Below are 19,934 nucleotides of genomic sequence, written 5' to 3' on the forward strand. Positions count from 1 at the left end.
AAACTTGCGTCTTTTGCTACTGAAATTTTTTCTTGACTACCAAACGTGTTTCGCCATTTTATGTTAGACACTTTCAGTGGTCTACAATATATGTAAAATTATTTAATTATACAGACCTTTATGTGATATTTGTAGTGACTTTTTGGCAGTTTGTTTAGATCTAGCTAGTTCCATTTGTAATTATATGTTTGTGTTTTTTTTTTTACTTACATTAATTTTTGTGTGCTGTTCATCCCGTCATTTGGTGTTCTATATGTAGTAAATGCACATGGTATAGGTTTTGTGCCCTGTTCACACAGACATTTGTTCTATATGTGCTGAGTGCGATACTTGTAAGACATATGCAAAGCCATTTTATCAGCCTTAATGTAAGTACGTTAGCTTCTTTTATATTTTATATTTTTAAAAAGTTTTTATACGCAGGTCTATAAGTAACTAGCATATGTATCACTACACTTGCGTCCTCTTGTTGCTGACTTGAATTAATACCACGTAGCAGTACGAGCAGTTCGCACGTGGCTGTGGTACACATCATATGACGAGGTATAATGTACCCATATGTCAATATTGTCAACAGTATTTTAGCATTAAGGTTATTTGTATTGTTAAAAGTTTGCACTGTCATTGTAACATTCATGTAATCATTACCTATTTATGATACTTTGTATATACTTCTTTGTAACTTTCGCAAACGATGTAACATGGAAAAGCATAAGCCCATTTTCATCCAATAAAAAGTGTGACTGAGAAAAAACAGTTTCAAGTGACGTAACATGCCACGCTCTAACCACAGACTACGCCAGTTTAGTTTTTCCTGATGACGACATCCACTTAATTAGTCCTCACCCGGGGATCTGAATGGAGGATTAATTTACCTCTGGAATATTTTACCCAAGAGGACGTCATCATCATCCAGCCATACATTAGAGCTACATGTCCTCAAGGGAGATAATGGCCATAGTTCCCTCCAAGGCAAGGTCAGTCAATCATCCAGACTGTTGACCCTGAAACTAATGAAAAGGCTGCTGTCTTTTCGCAGATATACCTTCGTTGTTACGGTATATCTGTCTGTATCTTTGAGGCACGCAAGTGACCCTCCCTCGCCAAGATCCATGGTTCATAGAGAACTTCAAATAACATATTCAAAAGAGACTTTTAGATTTAAAATTTAATGAGTGGCATTAGTCCTTATTTTCGTAGATGTGATAAAAAGTGTTAGGCATTATTATGACAGGTTTAGCATTAGATCTGTTTCGGGTATTTATTTTTTCTCGAGACATAAGCTGAGAACAGTGTTTAGCACGCACACACGCACACACTCAAGTACCAACGTGGGCTTTTGCGAAAAGTGACATTTTCATCCTGTATACTACACCAAAATTCCGTTATCGGTATCAATTTAATATACCTTTTGCTTCCATCTATGTATCAGATGTCAGTAAATAAAAGCTTCAGCTTCGCATTCTTCTGCTGACATGGTCGAAGATCGTGCACTGACAATACATGGTCTTGAAAACACAATTCATTTTGATACTTAATTTGCTGTTTATTGAGAAAATGTTGATGATAGACGATAAAGCGATAAGGACTGCTGTAGATGTAGTGTGAGATGGACGACTGTGGCAATTTGAATAGGCTACTGCAATTACGCCTTCTTCAGGCGCTCCCTCATTGTTGAGTTCTCCATATGGAAGACCGCCATCTGGTCTGTGACGATTCTTTTTTTTATATCATTTAGCTGTAAAATAACCACATCAAGCTGTTAACAGGTTTTTTTTTTTTTTAAGTTCTGCTAGATGACCGCTAGGTCGAAACTACCGGCAGGGTATTAAAATCTTACAACAGATAGATGTCGTTCATTTACGACAAAATGACTTTCATGCAAGCTGTGTCGCACAATTTTAGGACGATTTTTTAAAAATTTTCCTTGAGGAGAAAATTTGTTATTTTTTGAGGTTACTTTCTTGAGTGTAAATAAAAAAAAAAACTCGTAAGATTCGTGGAAGTCTAGTACGATTCTAGGTGTCGAGAACACTTCCCCTACCGTGTGGAACACCTGTTCTCAGATGGTTCAGATCCCCGAACTTAAACTTCTGTGGACAACTGAGTTTACTGTTAACAGTCAACTTGGATTTAGTGATTAATTGTTTCGCGAAAAATTGTACAATGTTTTATGAGAAACATTAATGATGAAGTGCAGCAGTAGTCGGCATTGGTGACCAATTACAATATGCCTGGTATTATAACCATCTTATCTCAAATAACATACTGTCAGAGTCACAGTTTGGATTTCTAAAGGGTTCTGATATTGAGATGGCTATCTACACTTACAGTGAAAATGTACTTAACTCATTAGACAAAAAATTGCAGACAACTGATATATTTTGTGACCTGTCAAAGGCATTTGACTGTGTAAATCACAATATCCTTTTAAGTAAATTAGAATATTATAGTGTAACAGGAAATGCCGCAAAAATGGTTCAAATCTTATATATCTGGCAGGAAACAAAGGGTGTTATTCGCAAAGAGACATGTATCAAGCTATCATGCGCCATCCAACTGGGAATTAGTTACATATGGGGTCCCACAACGTTCCACTTCAGGACTCTTACTTTTTCTTGTGTATATCAATGACCTTTCATCAGTAACATTACCAGAAGCCAAGTTCGTTTTGTTTGCCGATGATACAAACATTGCAATAAATAACAAATCAAGTGTAGTGCTAATAAAGTAGCTAATAAAATAATTGTGGACATTAATCACTGGTTCCTAGCCAATTCTTTGTCTCAAAACTTTGAAAAACACACTACATGCAGTTCAGAACTTGTAAGGGGTGTCCAACGAGTATATGCCTAACAACGATGACAAGCAGATAGAAGAAGTGGACAGTGTTCAATTCTTGGGATTACAGCTTGATAATAAATTCAACTGGGAGGAGCACACCACAGAACTGCTGAAGCGTCTTAACAAATCTCTATTTGCAATGCGAATTGTGTCAGACATAGGGGATATAAAAATCAAAAAGGTGGCATACTATACTTACTTTCATTCCATAATGTCATATGGGATTATTTTTGGGGCAATTCATCAAGACAAGCTAAAGTTTTCCGGGCACAAATACGTGCAGTAAGAGTTATATGTGGTGTGAACTCAAGAACATCTTGCAGAAGCCTGTTTAGGGAACTAGGGATACTAACTACTGCTTCCCAATATATTTATTCCTTAATGAAATTTGTCATTAAAAATATATCACTTTTTCGAACCAACAGCTCTATTCATGGAATCAATATTAGAAATAAGTATAATCTTAACAAGGATTTAAGGTCACTTACTCTTGTACAAAAACGTGTACATTATTCAGGAACACACATTTTCAATAACTTGCCAGCAGCCATAAAAAGCTTAACAATCAATGAAATTCAGTTTAAGAGAAGCCTAAAGGATTTATTGGTGGCCAACTCCTTCTACTCCATTGATGAATTTCTCAGTAAAACCAACTGATATATATATATATATATATATATATATATATATATATATATATATATATATATATATAAACAATATAACTTCTGCACAATTTCATTGCAGTAATGTGTTCATTGTAAATAAGTATTTAGTAGTTGTATTACACATTTATTACCTTATAAATAAATAAAAACCTTTTTTATTTTAAATTCAGTGCATTATTATTTGTAAAGTGATTCTTTCATTTAACGTTCATTAAAAAATGACGACCATGCCACCTGGGACCTGTTGAATGGTACATTAGCTTATTTGTTTGAATTATAAATACTTGTCATGTATTGTTGTTTTTCTGACATGTTCTACATCCTGGAGGACCTCCTCACTACGGATCAATTGGAATGAAAGTAAATCTAATCTAATCTAATCAATACCGCGGTTCGATCGCGTCCGCATTGTTACTTCGTGCCAAGAAGGGTTCTCAACAAGGGAAGTGTCCAGACATCTCGGAGTGAACCAAAGCGATGTTGTTTGGACATAGAGGAGACACAGAGAGACTGTCGATGACATGCATCGCTCAGACCACCCAAGGGCTACTACTGCAGTGGATGACCGCTACCTACGGATTATAGCTCGGAGGAGCCCTGACAGCAACGCCACAATGTTGAATAATGCTGCCGGCCGGAGTGCAGTGCGGTTCTAGGCGCTACAGTCTGGAACCGAGCGACCACTACGCTCGCAGGTTCGAATCCTGCCTCGGGCATGGACGTGTGTGATGTCCTTAGGTTAGTTAGGTTTAATTAGTTCTAAGTTCTAGGTGACTGATGACCTCAGAAGTTAAGTCGCATAGTGCTCAGAGCCATTTGAACCATTTGAATAATGCTTTTCGTGCAGGCACAGGACGTCGTGTTACCACTCAAACTGTGGGCAATAGGCTACATGATTCGCAACTTCACTCCCGACGACCAAGGCGAGGTCCATCTTTGCAACCATGATACCATGCAGCGCGGTACAGAAGGGGCCCAACAACATGCCGAATGGACCGCTCAGGATGGGCATCACGTTCTCTTGACCGATGAGTGTCGCATATGCCTTCAACCAGACAATCGTCGGATACGTGTTTGGAGGCAACCCAGTCAGGCTGAACACCTTAGACACACTGTCCAGTGAGTGTAGCAAGGTGGAGGTTCCCTGCTGTTTTGAGGTGGCGTTATGTGGGACCGACGTACGGCGCTGGTGGTCATGGAAGGCGCCGTAACGGTTGTACGATTCGTGAATGCCATCGGCCGACCGATAGTGCAACCATCCCGGCAGCATACTGGCGAGGCATTCGTCTACATGGACGATAATTCGAGCCCCCACCGTGCACATCTTGTGATTTACTTCCTTCAGGATAACGACATCGCCCGACTAGAGCGGCCAGCGTGCTCTCCAGATATGAACCTTATCGAACATGCCTGGGATAGACTGAAAAGGGCTGTTTATGGACGGCGTGACCCATCAGCCCTTCTGAGGGATCTACGCCGAATCGCCGTTGAGGAGTGGGACAATCTGGACCAACAGTACCTTGATGAACTTATGGATTGTATGCCACGAGGAATACAGACATGCATCAATGTAAGAGGACGTGGTACTGGGTATCAGAGGTACCGGTGTGTACAGCAGTCTGGACCACCACCTCTGAAGGTCTCGCTGTATGGTGGTACAACATGCAATGTTTGGTTTTCTTGAGCAATAAAAAGGACGGAAATGTTGTTTATGTTGATCTCTATTCCAATTTTCTGTACAGGTTCCTGAACTCTCGGAACCGAGGTGATGCAAAACTTTTTTTCATGTGTGTATTTAGTTCGGTAAATGTAAGAAACGTTACTCTTTCTATTGTTTGTATAGCATATTTTATTTTCTTTAGAGTTACAGTAACGAGCTATGGTTTCTTAAATAGTACACTATTTGTTTCATCGTGTAGCTGATGCATTTAAACCAAGTGTATGTGAACCAGTTCAAATCAAGTTTCCGCCAATTTTAGCTAGAGAACTAGAAACGTTCAAAGTTTTACGGATGGCAGCAAAGTGCTGTATCTTATTATCTATGTTCAGATGCATGTTCTGATGACAAAAGGTTGAATAAGTGAGAGATTCAAAGGTTTGCCCATTTTCGTGAATACACAGCTCAATGTGGCTTCTAAACAAGTTGCAGACGAGATGTATAGCTGTCGGTGCCACGGAACGACAAGCTTCCTCGGTGTGCTGTTTGAAGTCCTCTGCGATTGTGCGTTCGGGTGTGTAAAGTGGTCTAGGGTGTAGGACCACTTCTATGTGGGGCTGGGTCGTGGCAGTGAGTAGAGTTGGTTGAAATGGGCCTTAGATAGCTCAGGCAGATAACATCAAAACGTTAAAACATTTCATTAGCACTCATTTGTGTGCCCTGGTAGCGTCTCGGTGGAGGCGGTGACCCACATTCTCGAGCACATCGGGAGGCGGCGGAGAGCTGACGTTTACCGCGCTGTGACGTAAGCGTCCTGCAGTGCTGACTCCAGTGGCTTTACGCTGCGGCGTGTGGCCTCGTTATTGGACACGGATGCCCGCAGTCGGAGCCAGTGTTGTTGAAGACTGCCGAGTTTCGTGCAGCGGATGCCAGTCTCCGATGAAACTCGCCCCAGCGAGTGACGCCTGCACCTGCACGGAAGGTTTAGTAGCGGTACCGTCCAGCTCCCGAGCTGCTTCCCTCCAGGGAAGGGGCCAGGCAGCTACTTGAACTGGCCCAGATGGTGGAGGCAGACTAGTACCTTCGTTCGAGGATGACGACTTGGCACTAGCAGACGGTGCGGCAGTAGAGGCCCGAACTTCTAGTGGCTGCGGACCGTTCCCCTAGGCGTCTTGCGTGGCCCTCCAGTCTCTCTTGGTGATGCTGGACTGCTAACGCCCCGGCCTACGTGTTGTGCCAACGCGCTGCTTCCAGCTGTTCCCAGTATAACAAATCCTTGTCCTGGGCGTGTGGTAAGGGCTTGCCTCGCGCTGTAAGAGTCCCATTCTAACTCCGCGGTTGCAATATTGAGATTCGTGCCCTAGTCTGCCTCGTGCTGTCTAAAATGACCCCGATGATGCATTCGACATTCCAGCACATGAGCATCCTCCGACTGCCTTCCACTGCTGCGGCAGAACTGCTAATTTGCTTAGCGATGCCATCCCCGCTTCGTAAGACCTTGGTCCCCAGGTCTCTTTTTAGACCGGTCTGCAACGGAACTCGGCATACGTTGACTCAATGTACGATATTTTACAATATTTCGCCTAAGCACTAGGTGGATTAATCCATGAGGTTCAGATGCTGTGAATGTACTCTACTGATTTAGCTCTTAGGCTCCACAGTCATTCACACTCTACAATTATCCCAGGCTTACCTTAATAACTAGTATTTCCCATTTTCTACTAAATTTTTGTAACACAACTTATAACTACACACTACTCCCTCCTTACTCTGTCATGGAACCATGGCCTCTGATCTAGTGTGGCTTGACGTGGGGCCCTATACTCAATGCAGAAGTGTTCAGCGTCATCCTAAATACTAGTGTATACACTGAGATGACAAAAGCCATAGGACTGCGATATGTACATGTCCAGAAGACGGTAGTATTGCGTACACAAGGTATAGAACGACAGTGCATAGGCGGAATTGTCATTTGCACTCAGGTGATTCATGTGAAAAGGTTTCCGACGTCATTATGGCCGCACGACGGAAATTAACGGACTTTTAACGCGGAATGGTAGTTGGAGCTAGAAGCATTGGGACATTTCATTTCGGAAATCATTAGGGAATTACAGTGTCAAGAGTGTGCCGAGAATACCAGATTTCAGGCATTACCTCTGATCATGGACAACGCAGTGGCCGACGGCCTTCACTTAACGACCGAGAGCAGCGGCGTTCGCATAGAGTTGTCAGTGAAATAAGAAATGAAATCATCGTGTGTCTTTGATGACCAGGAGTCCTCACCGGCGAAAGTTCCACCGCCGAGTTGCAAGTCTTTTCATTTGACGACACACTGCACGACTTTCGTTTCAATGATGATGAAAGGATGAAGAGGAAAACACAACAAACACACCCCGAGGGGATAAAACCTCCAAGCCGGCCGGGAGTCGATCCCAGGCCCACTGTGTGACAGCCAAACATGCTGACCTCGCAGCTAATGGTACGGACAGAGTTGTCATTGCCAACAGACAAGCAACACTGAGTGAAATAATAATAGAAATCCAAGTGGGACGTACGAAGAAGGTATCTGTTAGGACGATGCGACGAAATTTGGCGTTAGTGGGCTATGGCAGCAGACGACCGACGCGAATTCCTTTGCTTACAGCACGACATCGCGTGCAGTTCCCCTCCTGGGCTTGTGACTATATCGGTTGGACCCTAGACGACTGCGAAACCGTGTCCTGGTCATGAGAGTCCCGATTCCAGTTGGTAAGAACTGATGGCAGGTTACGAGTATGACGTAGACCCCACGAGGCCATGGACCCCAGTTGTCAATAAGGCACTGTGGGAGCTGCGGGTGGCTCGATAATGGGGTGGTTTGCGTTTACATGGAATGGACTGGATTCTCTGGTGCAAATGAACAGATCATTGATTGGAAATGGTTATTTTTAGCTACTTTGAGACAATTTACAGGCATACAGCGAGACCTTCAGAGGTGGTGGTCCAGACATCATGTTTCCAAAAAACGATGGAATTCTAATGGATGACAATGCGTCATGCCACTGGGCCACAGTTATTCACGATTGGTTTGACGAACGTTTTGGATAATTCTGGTGAATGATTTGGCCACCCACGTCGCCCAACGTGAGTCCCACTAAACTTTATGGGACACAATTGACGGGTCAGTTCGGGCACAAAATCCTGTATTGGCAACACTTTCGCACTTACGGGTAGCTTTAGAGGCAGCTTAATATTTCTGCAGGAGACTCCCATCGACTTGTTGAGTCCATGTCATGTCCAGTTGCTGCACTACGCTGGTCAAGAGGATGTCCGACACGATATAAGGAGGTATTCCTTCACTTTCGTCACCGCAGTGTACATTTCTCAATACGACTCATTGTACAAGTTTCATGCACACAACAATATTAATTCTGTCCATTTACATTTTCTGTCACACATACACGATTAATGATGCAGTCTATTGGGAGCTGTACTTCCAGGGGTTCACTTGGTCGGTCGTCTCTCCATCGCAGCTAAATGAAGGCTGCACGAAACAGAGTCACATCTGTTAGGATGCCAGAAGTTGTGACACTCAAGGTTACAATACTTCCCGATACTTCTGCAGATGCGGTAGCGCCTGTTCTGCCGAGATATACCCTTCTTAGGTCTCGGTTAGCTTGTTCAGGGAGAGGATTGGTTCAGGTTTCAACGTATTATTGAGATAGGTCAAATCTGTGCTGGGAACACTTGCAACGATTTTTCTGGCCAGTATAGCTGTGACTTACGTTCAAGCTGGTAGTCCTTGTACTATCAGGTCAGAGATGGGAAGTCGGTCGCTTTATGTAGCACGTTGTTCCGATAATTAACAACCCAAACAATCCATTACCGTGTAAATCTACTGTAAGCCTACCCCATTCGCAGCATATCGCTACTGTGTTGTAAATCGGTTGTCGCCCCACTTGTGGCTCCCAAATGTCACGCGGACGAATCTGTCCATCTCTTTTGTCTAGGTACAACTGAACCTCACATGTGCCTGTGCTAGTCAGGATTAATGGAGTCCAGCAGACTGTAACACTATCCTTCTGACAGTGCTGAAGTTTCTGCAATGTCATTACCGTATGGGCAACGGCCTTTCCGCAGTGGATACGCCGGTTCCCGTGAGATCACCGAAGTTAAGCGCTGTCGGGCGTGGTCGGCACTTGAATGGGTGACCATCCAGGCCGCCATGCGCTGTTGCCATTTTTCGGGGTGCACTCAGCCAAGTGATGCCAATTGAGGAGCTACTCGACAGAATAGTAGCGGCTTCGGTCAAGAATACCATCATATCGACCGGGAGAGCGGTGGGCTGACCCCTCGCCCCTCCTATCCACATCCTCCACTGAGGATGACACGGCGGTCGGATGGTCCCGGTAGGCCACTCGTGGCCTGAAGATGGAGTGCATTACCGTATGCTTATACCTGTCCAACGATATTAGCAAGATGCCTCCCGTCCTGATCCACACAAATTTTCCCGTCTCTCACTGTAATGGGTAAGCATTACACGTATGGCTGTGCTTGATCTGTCCTAACTTCCACCGTTGCTATGTGATGGCACAGGGGTAAATTTTACCTGAGGAGCTCTGCAATAAGTTCCAACTCAGGTGGCAACTCCTTCTACACTTTCTGCAACACACCCTAGTATTGTTCTGGTAGTAACAATGCTGAACTAAGCTGTACGTACATGACAGGGTGAATGGCTTCCTGCAGATCTGCTATACCCATTCGTATGTCTCAGAGGCTGTCGGCCAACGACTATAATAGTCTTTCAATTGTAGCCCTCGTATCTAACATTTCTATTCGAGTCTGTAAAATTCTTAGAACCAGGTTGATGACGTCGACTGATGACTTTTCACACTCCATCATCTCCATCGTAATTTTTTGTAGTGCACGTATGTTATTCATCACCTCCTGCTCCAAGCTTGTCATTTGTGTGGTATGCCACTCCACTACTGATTTGCTACCCTGGCCATTTTCTTCAGCCCTTACACGGTTATGTTTATCTCCCTAACATTGCTCTTATCTATCTTCTGAATACTGTTTGCAATGATCATCCCACAGCATCCAAACAAGCTAGCTTCCGTCGCTGCAACGTGAGTGGCAGCACGTCTGTTGCTTGCTGCATCTGTTCCTGCAGCTGTGGGACCTGTTATACTCCCCTCATACTTCTTTAAATATATCCTTCTCCACTTTGGAACGCAATTCTATAAGTACATCCTCCAATCTCCTCAATTCATTTCTCATCTGTCACGCCCGTTTTCAATCTACCAGTCGTCAAATCCTTTCTACCTCTCCTCTGCATATTCCGCAGTTACTCTATTGCAAAAATCTCAGCTCCGCTCTTCCTTCTTCATAGAATCTGCTCCAAATCTCTTAAACAATTTTATTTTGTCCGCTGGAATCGTCTCTGCTTCTCGTGTTACAATTACCAACACCTCCTCTCTGGTAGCCCGTTATTATATTGAAAACCTTGGTCCCGGCGGTGCTGTCCATGACATGAATACCCTTTGTCAGCTGCACAAACACAACTGACAAATACACTTAAACGTTCTGCTACCTCAATACTTTCCACTGCTTCACATGCTTACATTTTTTTTTTGGTCATGAGTCTACTGACTGGTTTGATGCGGCCCGCCACGAATTCCTTTCCTGTGCTAACCTCTTCATCTCAGAGTACCACTTGCAACCTACGTCCTCAATTATTTGCTTGACGTATTCCAATCTCTGTCTTCCTCTACAGTTTTTGCCCTCTACAGCTCCCTTTAGTACCATGGAAGTCATTCCCTCATGTCTTAGCAGATGTCCTATCATCCTGTACCTTCTCCTTATCAGTGTTTTCCACATATTCCTTTCCTCTCCGATTCTGCGTAGAACCTCCTCATTCCTTACCTTATCAGTCCACCTAATTTTCAACATTCGTCTATAGCACCACATCTCAAATGCTTCGATTCTCTTCTGTTCCGGTTTTCCCACAGTCCATGTGTCAATACCATACAATGCTGTACTCCAGACGTACATCCTCAGAAATTTCTTCCTCAAATTAAGGCCGGTATTTGATATTAGTAGACTTCTCTTGGCCAGAAATGCCTTTTTTGCCATAGCGAGTCTGCTTTTGATGTCCTCCTTGCTCCGTCCGTCATTGGTTATTTTACTGCCTAGGTAGCAGAATTCCTTAACTTCATTGACTTCGTGACCATCAGTCCTGATGTTAAGTTTCTCGCTGTTCTCATTTCTACTACTTCTCATTACCTTCGTCTTTCTCCGATTTACTCTCAAACCATACTGTGTACTCATTAGACTGTTCATTCCGTTCAGCAGATCATTTAATTCTTCTTCACTTTCACTCAGGATAGCAATGTCATCAGCGAATCGTATCATTGATATCTTTTCACCTTATATTTTAATTCAACTCCTGAACCTTTCTTTTATTTCCATCATTGCTTCTTCGATGTACAGATTGAAGAGTAGGGGCGAAAGGCTACAGCCTTGTCTTACACCCTTCTTAATACGAGCACTTCGTTCTTGATCGTCCACTCTTATTATTCCCTCTTGGTTGTTGTACGTATTGTATATGACCCGTCTCTCCCTACTTTTTTCAGGATCTCGAACAGCTTGCACCACATACCGAGCCATATTCCATGCTCAACGTCAGTGTTCGTTCCAAATGGCGCAAACTATGCACACCTTTCCTCCAATTAGCAGATTCTGGCGTCGTGAAAACACTGTTCACTAAACACAACAAAACAGCAAAACAAAAGCCAATTATTAGGAAGACATTTAACTGTAACCCTGTCATAACACTTCATACGTAACTTAACCACTCTGCCCGAGCGGCTGCTTTAAACACTGAATCAAGGAATACTCCTCTAAAGCAGTTGTTGTTGTTGTTGTTGTTATTGTGGTCTTCAGTCCTGAGACTGATTTGATGCAGGGCTCCATGCTACTCTATCCTGTGCAAGCTTCTTCATCTCCCAGTACCTACTGCAGCCTACATCCTTCTGAATCTGCTTAGTGTATTCATCTCTTGGTCTCCCTCTACGATTTCTACCCTCCACGCTGCCCTCCAGTACTAAATTGGTGAGCCCTTGATGCCTCAGAACATGTCCTACCAACCGATCCCTTCTTCTAGTCAAGTTGTGCCACAGACTTCTCTTCTCCCCAATCCCATCCAATACCTCCTCACTAGTTGTGTGATCTACCCATCTAATCTTCAGCATTCTTCTGTAGCACCACATTTCGAAAGCTTCTATTCTCTTCTTATCTAAACTGTTTATCGTACACGTTTCACTTCCATACATGGCTACACTTCATACAAATACTTTCAGAAACGACTTCCTGACACTTAAATCTATACTCGATGTTAACAAATTTCTCTTCTTCAGAAACGCTTTCCTTGCCATTGCCAATCTACATTTTATATCCTCTCTACTTCGACCATCATCAGTTATTTTGCTCCCCAAATAGCAAAACTCCTTTACTACTTTAAGTGTCTCATTTCCTTATCTAATTCCGGCTTAATTCGACTACATTCCATTATCCTTGTTTTGCTTTTGTTGATGTTCATCTTTCAAGACAATGTCAATTCCGTTCAAATGCTCTTCCAAGTCCTTTGCTGTCTCTGACAGAATTACAATGTCATCGGCGAACCTCAAAGTTTTTATTACTTCTCCATGGATTTTAATACCTACTCCGAACTTTTCTTTTGTTTCCTTTACTGCTTGCTCACTATACAGATTGAATAGCATCGGGGAGAGGCTACAACCCTGCCTCACTAACTTCCCAACCACTACTTCCCTTTCATGTCCCTCAACTCTTGTAACTGCCATCTGCTTTCCATACAAATTGTAAATAGCCTTTCGCTCCCTGAATTTTACTCCTGCCATCTTCAGAATTTGAAAGAGAGTATTCCAGTCAACATTGTCGAAAGCTTTCTCTAAGTCTACAAATGCTAGAAACGTAGGTTTGCTTTTTCTTAATCTTTCTTCTAAGGTAAGTCGTAGGATCAGTATTGCCTCACGTGTTCCAACATTTCTACGGAATCCAAACTGATCTTCCCCGAGGTCGGCTTCTACCAGTTTTTCCATACGTCTGTAAAGAATTCGCGTTAGTATTTTGCAGGTGTGACTTATTAAACTGATAGTTCGGTAATTTTCACATCTGTCAACACCTGCTGTCTTTGGGGTTGGAATTATTATACTCTTCTTGAACTCTGAGGGAATTTCGCCTGTCTCGTACATTTTGCTCACCAGATGGTGAGTTTTGTCAGGACTGGCTCTCCCAAGGCTGTCATTAGTTCTAATGGAATGTTGTCTACTCCTGGGGCCTTGTTTCGACTTAGGTCTTTCAGTGCTCTGTCAAACTCTTCACGCAGTATCATATCTCCCATTTCATCTTCATCTACCTCCTCTTCCATTTCCATAATATTGTCCTCAAGAACATCACCCCTGTATAGACCCTCTATATACTCCTTCCACCTTTTTGCTTTCCCTTCTTTGCTTAGAACTGGGTTTCCGTCTGAGCTCTTGATATTCATGCAAGTGGTTCTCTTTTCTCCAAAGGTCTCTTTAATTTTCCTGTAGGCAGCATCTATCTCACCCCTCGTGAGATAAGCCTCTACATCGTTACATTTGTCCTCTAGCCATCCCTGCTTATCCATTTTGCGCTTCCTGTCTATCTCATTTTTGAGACGTTTGTATTCCTTTTTGCCTGCTTCACTTACTGCATTTTTGTATTTTCTCCTTTCATCAATTAAATTCAGTATCTCTTCTGTTGCCCAAGGATTTCTACTAGCCTTGTCGTTTTACCTACTTTATCCTCTGCTGCCTTCACTACTTCATCCCTCAGAGCTACCCATTCTTCTTCTACTGTGCTTCTTTCCCCCATTCCCGTCAATTGTTCCCTTATGCTCTCCCTGAAACTCTGTACAACCTCTGGTTCTTTCAGTTTATCAAGGTCCCATCTCCTTAAATTCCCACCTTTTTGCAGTTTCTTCAGTTTTAATCTACAGTTCATAACCAATAGATTGTGGTCAGAGTCCACATCTGCCCCTGGAAATGTCTTACAATTTAAAATCTGGTTCCTAAATCTCTGTCTTACCATTATATAATCTGTCTGAAACCTTCTAGTATCTCCAGGGTTCTTCCATGTATACAACCTTATTTCATGATTCTTGAACCAAGTGTTAGCTATGATTAAGTTATGCTCTGTGCAAAATTCTACCAAGGGGCTTCCTCTTGCATTTCTTAGCCACAATCCATATTCACCTACTACGTTTCCTTCTCTTCCTTTTCCTACTGTCGAATTCCAGTCACCCATGACTAATAAATTTTCGTCTCCCTTCACTATCTGAATAATTTCTTTTATCTCATCATACATTTCATCAATTTCTTCATCATCTGCAGAGCTAGTTGGCATATAAACTTGTACTACTGTAATAGGCGTGGGCTTCGCGTCTATCTTGGCCACAATAATGCGTTCACTATGCTGTTTGTAGTAGCTTTCCTCGTACTCCTATATTTTTATTCATTATTAAACCTACTCCTGCATTACCCCTATTTGATTTTGTATTTATAACCCTGTATTCACCTGACCAAAATTCTTGTTCTTCCTGCCACCGAACTTCACTAATTCCCACTATATTTAACTTTAACCTATCCATTTCCCTTTTTAAATTTTCTAACCTACCTGCCCGGTTAAGGGATCTGACATTCGACGCTCCGATCCGTAGAACGCCAGTTTTCTTTCTCCTGATAACGACGTCGTCCTGAGTAGTCCCCGCCCGGAGATCCGAATGGGGGACTATTTTACCTCCGGAATATTTTACCCAAGAGGACGCCATCATCATTTAATCATACAGTAAAGCTGCATGCCCTCGGGAAAAATTACGGCTGTAGTTTCCCCTTACTTTCAGCCGTTCGCAATACCAGCACAGCAAGGCCGTTTTGGTTATTGGTACAAGGTCAGGTCAGTCAGTCATCCAGACTGTTGCCCTTGCAACTACTGAAAAGGCTGCTGCCCCTCTTCAGGAACCACACGTTTGTCTGGCCTCTCAACAGATACCCCTCCGTTGTGGTTGCACCTACGGTACGGCTATTTGTATCGTTGAGGCACGCAAGCCTCCCCACCAACGGCAAGTCTACATGCTGGCACGGAAGCGTCTTCCGACTGCCTTTCACTGCTGATGCTGACCTGCTAGTTTCTGTGGTAACGCCCAAAAAATAGTGGCGGCGTTACAGGTGATATAAAGACATTTCTTTAGATATACCCACAAAAAGAAATCTGCTGTTGGTAAACCGAGGGACCGTGCGGTCCATTCCTGAGGTCTATAACGTCCTTACCGTCTTCCAGAAAACCAGTTGTACTTCCCGCGCAACACCATGCCCTAAATGGATTGGGTGCCCGTCATGCGGCATCCAACTACGGCCTTTCGTGTCTAGACTGACAGTTTCAATGACGGCACCAAAATTATTGACGTTAAAGGTCGATACTTCTTACATGTTAGAGGACGTGGGAAATGGTGTGACGTGATAATTTCATGTTCAATGATTCCACACCGTATGTTAATGGACCACCTCCTTTGATGATCGACATGATGCACCAGCCTAGGATTCTCTGTTATGCAGTAATACGTATTATGACGGTTCACTGCTCCAAAATTTGCCAGCAAGGATTCATCAGAGAGCATAGCACTTCGTAAGGCATCCGGAGTGAAATTATTCACGGCCCATTCACAGAAACTGAGTCCCATTAAAATCGTTGCCATGCAGCTTAAGCGTCAAATGTCAAGGGCATTTGTGGGGAAAGCAGTCCCTGGGACTCGATCCGCTGGCCCCAGCCCCGCTGCTGGACGCGAATCTCGCCAGCGCGGTGACAGTAACCCCTTTCCTCTTCAGCTGCGACGACGGGAGCGGATTTCCACGTAAATTACCGTTGTGCTTTGAGTATACTCAATGTTGGGTCCCAGACATTGCTTGATTGAAAACCGTTGTCTTCATTTACTAGTTCCTTGTGAAGCTGGATTTCTACGGCATTTATTAGAATTCAGTCCCAGAAAGTGTCGAACTGTTGCAACAACTTGGTGTTATCCTAACGCCTGACACGCCCGTGGGAGATGCAGTGCTCTTCCGGAGCGGGCGTCGTCGGCTGTTCGTTTTCTGTGTGCCGTTTATGCTCGCCTGCACTGCCAGATAGCCTGACCTACATACGAGGGTCACTGCAACAGAAATGCACACTATTTTTTAAAAAAATATCCATCTTTTGTTCTACATGTTTGAAAGTTTTACAGTGTGTAGATACATCCTTATAAACGATATTTTCATTTCTCCACATAATTTCCATCCCTCTCAGCTGCCTTCCGTCATCTTGGAACCAGCGCCTGTATACCCGCACGCTAAAATTCTGGACCAACCTGTTGGAGCCACTGTTTGGCAGCAAACACAAGGGAGACCATTTTCAAACCTTGTTCCATGAAGAGAATCTTTGTTTCCCAATGAGATGATAGTCACATGGAGCTAGGTCAGGACTGTAAGGCGGGTGTTTCAGTGTTGTCCATCCGAGTTATGTGATCGCTTCCATGGTTTTTGACTGACATGTGGCGGTGCATTGTCGTGCAACAGCAAAACATCCTGCTTTTGCCGATGTGGTCGAACACGACTCAGTCGAGCTTGAAGTTTCTTCTGTGTCGTCACATGTGCATCAGAATTTATGGTGGTTCCACTTGGCATTCCTTCGGAATCGAAAAACACCTTAGCCATAACTTTTCTAGCAGAAGGTGTGGTTTTGAATTTTTTTTTCCTCGGTGAATTTGCATGATGCCACCTCATTGATTGCCTCTTCGTCTCTGGTGAAAAATGATGGAGCCATATTTCATCACCTGTCACAATTCTTCCAAGAAACTCATCTCCACCATTCTCGTACTGTTCCAAAAGTTCGCTGCATACCGTTTTTCTTGTTTCTTTGTGAGCCACTGTCAACATCCTGGGAACCCACCTGGCACAAACCTTTTTAACGCCAACACTTCCAGTACTCTGCGAACACTTCCTTCCCCTATCCCAACGTAGAATGACAATTCGTTCACTGTGATGCGTCTGACAGTAGTCACCAATTCGTTAACTCTCTGCACATTGGACTGTGTGCAGTAGGAGGCCTGCCACTGCGAGGACAATCCTCAATATTGCCGTGCCCGCTTTCATCACGTAACCTGCTTGTCCACCGACTAACTGTACTGCGATCGACAGCAGCATCTCCACACACCTTTTTCAACCTCTTGTGGATGTTTCCCACTGTCTCGTTTTCACAGCACAGTAATTCTATAACAGCACGTTGCTTCTGACGAACGTCAAGTGTAGCAGCCATCTTGAACACATGCTGTGACGGCGCCACTCACGGGAACAGGTAGAACTAAGTTTGAAAACAAGCGGGAAGGATTTATCTACACACAGTAAAACTTTCACACATGCAGAATGAAAACTGTATTTTTACAGAAATACTGTGCATTTCTTATGGAGTGACCCTCGTAAATTTCCCTGCCCTGGCAGCGGTTGCAGTAGACTCCTAGTTTCCGAAGTCTGGGTCATGCTTGACTGATCCCAATAAGGCTTTCGTCTCTGCTGGTGGGCGGAACAGACAGTTGACGTTATGTTTCTGGTGCATCCTTCCGATTTTGCTGACGTGTTCCAGGCGTATGAAAAAAATGCCGACGCAACAAGTCCATCTTCACCTTCAGTAGGCTGTAGTCAATGCTTCTTTGGTCTGATGGCACGTTGTCTCTGGCAGTTGCTGTAACCGTTCGCATGGACACTGCCTGTAGATGCTGCAATTCGGCTGTTAGACTGTCTGGGTCCAGGATTTCGTGTGCACTGCGCACTAGTGTGCTTAGGATACCTACTCGTTGTGATGGTGCATGACACCTGGCGGCATCCAAGTACAAATCTGGATACGTCGGTTTACAGTAGATGCTGTGTTCGCCTAGACCTTAAGGTAGTCTTTAAGTCCACAAGGAAGGAAAGGCACTCTGCCCAATTGTTAGTAATACAGGCATACCAACATATGAATTAGTTAAACACCTAACAAAGATATTCATCCCCTTTGCCAGTACCAGTGTGGAGTAAGGCCCGTTTCATCCAGCAACTTCAGAAATTTCGACTGGGCCAAGAAGAGCTAACGGTGTGCTTTAACGTAACTGTCTGTACTTGTGCTTATGTTAACCTACTTTTTATTTGAAGGAAAGTACTAGGAACAGACGAAGTGGCGATCAGCTGCCCGCTATCATCAGTCGTGGCCAAAATATTTACGGAGGCATTCAAGAAAGAAGCCCTTGAGCTTTTTTAATATGTACATGATACATTCGTAATGTGGCCACACGGGTGACATCATTTACAAGACTTCCTACAAAGCCTGAATTCGCTGCACCTAACATCAAAATCCTGATGGAGACAGAAGAAATAGTGAACTTTCACTTCTGTATGTGATCGTCAAATGAAGTACAGATAACACGCTAGGAGAAAGCGTGTACCATAAACTGGCATTTGCACTTGCAGCTGTCATGTATCTTCGCAACAAGAAAATGTTCTAAGCACACTAGTGCACAGGGCACGCGAATTCTCGGACGAAGACGGTCAAACAGCGAAATTGCGGAACCTGCAGGCAGTGTTCCATACAAACGGTCACACCAACTGCCAAATACAACGTGTCATGAGACCAAAGTAGCTGAGATCACAGCTTGCTGTGGACAAAGGGACACTTGCAAGATCACCACAAGGCTCCAAATTGAAGTTCGATAGAAGAGTTAACTCTAGCTGGGTCTACGTGAGACATAACTCGCATGAACCCAATTATTTCTTAAAATTGTTACACATCGGAAATGCTAGTTTTTTAATGACAATTAATTGTTTAAATAATAAGAAAGCAGGCCCAAGTAAACGGGTTACAGCCTCGGTACCTCTACTTTTACAGTATGTAGCATGAAATGAGATATAATTTCTATATACTTACATTAAATTCAAGGGCCAGTGGAATTACAACATTTATTTTCTCTGTATGCGTTCACATGATGTCAACAAGGTACAGTTATTTGATGTCACAAAATCTGATGCAATAATGAGATCATACCATAAACAAACGTTCATACAGATAATTAGCACAGTACAAGGGCCACGAAACCATTCTGGTAATAGTCGCGCAAGTTAATAATACCATATTGGATATGAAAGATAACCACAGAATTTATCATTAGTAGCTGGTTGTGTGAGTGATTGCACGAATCTGACCACGATGTTAACCATAGTCCCAGGCACCACACTTTACCCAGCAATTCATTGGTGACCCACACGAACATTTACATGTAAGAAACGATGGTTACAAATTGAATAAAATCGATGGTCTGATCGCACCTAAGTTTAACCCCGTGCCGCAGACACATCTTACCAACTGACTGCTGAAAAATAAAGGTGCAAGACGTGCACTCTCGCAACTGGATGATCCTCAGACATCAATTGTTGGATGGTCAGACTTTTCTCATCTCGGATGTCCTTCACATCTACAAACGTCACCTGTTTGAAATTTTCTAGTTCCGGAGCGAGCACGAAAAGTGCTTAAAGAAACTCAAGACCTGAGACAATTATACTCCAAGAGTGCTTTTCACCTTATCCTCCGAGACTCCTCAGCTTCTCCACTCCAGAGTTCTGCACCTTCCTCTATCAATCGGAGGGATAGCTCTCAAACTTCTGTCCAATGGAATGTTTAACGACAAA

The 19,934-nt window shown here is 43.4% G+C and overlaps 1 protein-coding gene and 1 pseudogene across 3 annotated transcripts in view; both read left to right on the forward strand.

Annotated features, from left to right (window-relative positions):
• Positions 1-19,934, forward strand: part of LOC126471556 (glutamate [NMDA] receptor subunit 1) — a 524,350-nt gene that overhangs the window by 321,312 nt on the left and 183,104 nt on the right. The gene's annotated exons all lie outside the window — the stretch shown is intronic.
• Positions 9,270-9,387, forward strand: LOC126472048 (5S ribosomal RNA; annotated as a pseudogene).

Source organism: Schistocerca serialis, chromosome 3, assembly GCF_023864345.2.
Source record: "Schistocerca serialis cubense isolate TAMUIC-IGC-003099 chromosome 3, iqSchSeri2.2, whole genome shotgun sequence".
In the NCBI taxonomy this organism is placed as follows: domain Eukaryota; kingdom Metazoa; phylum Arthropoda; class Insecta; order Orthoptera; family Acrididae; genus Schistocerca; species Schistocerca serialis.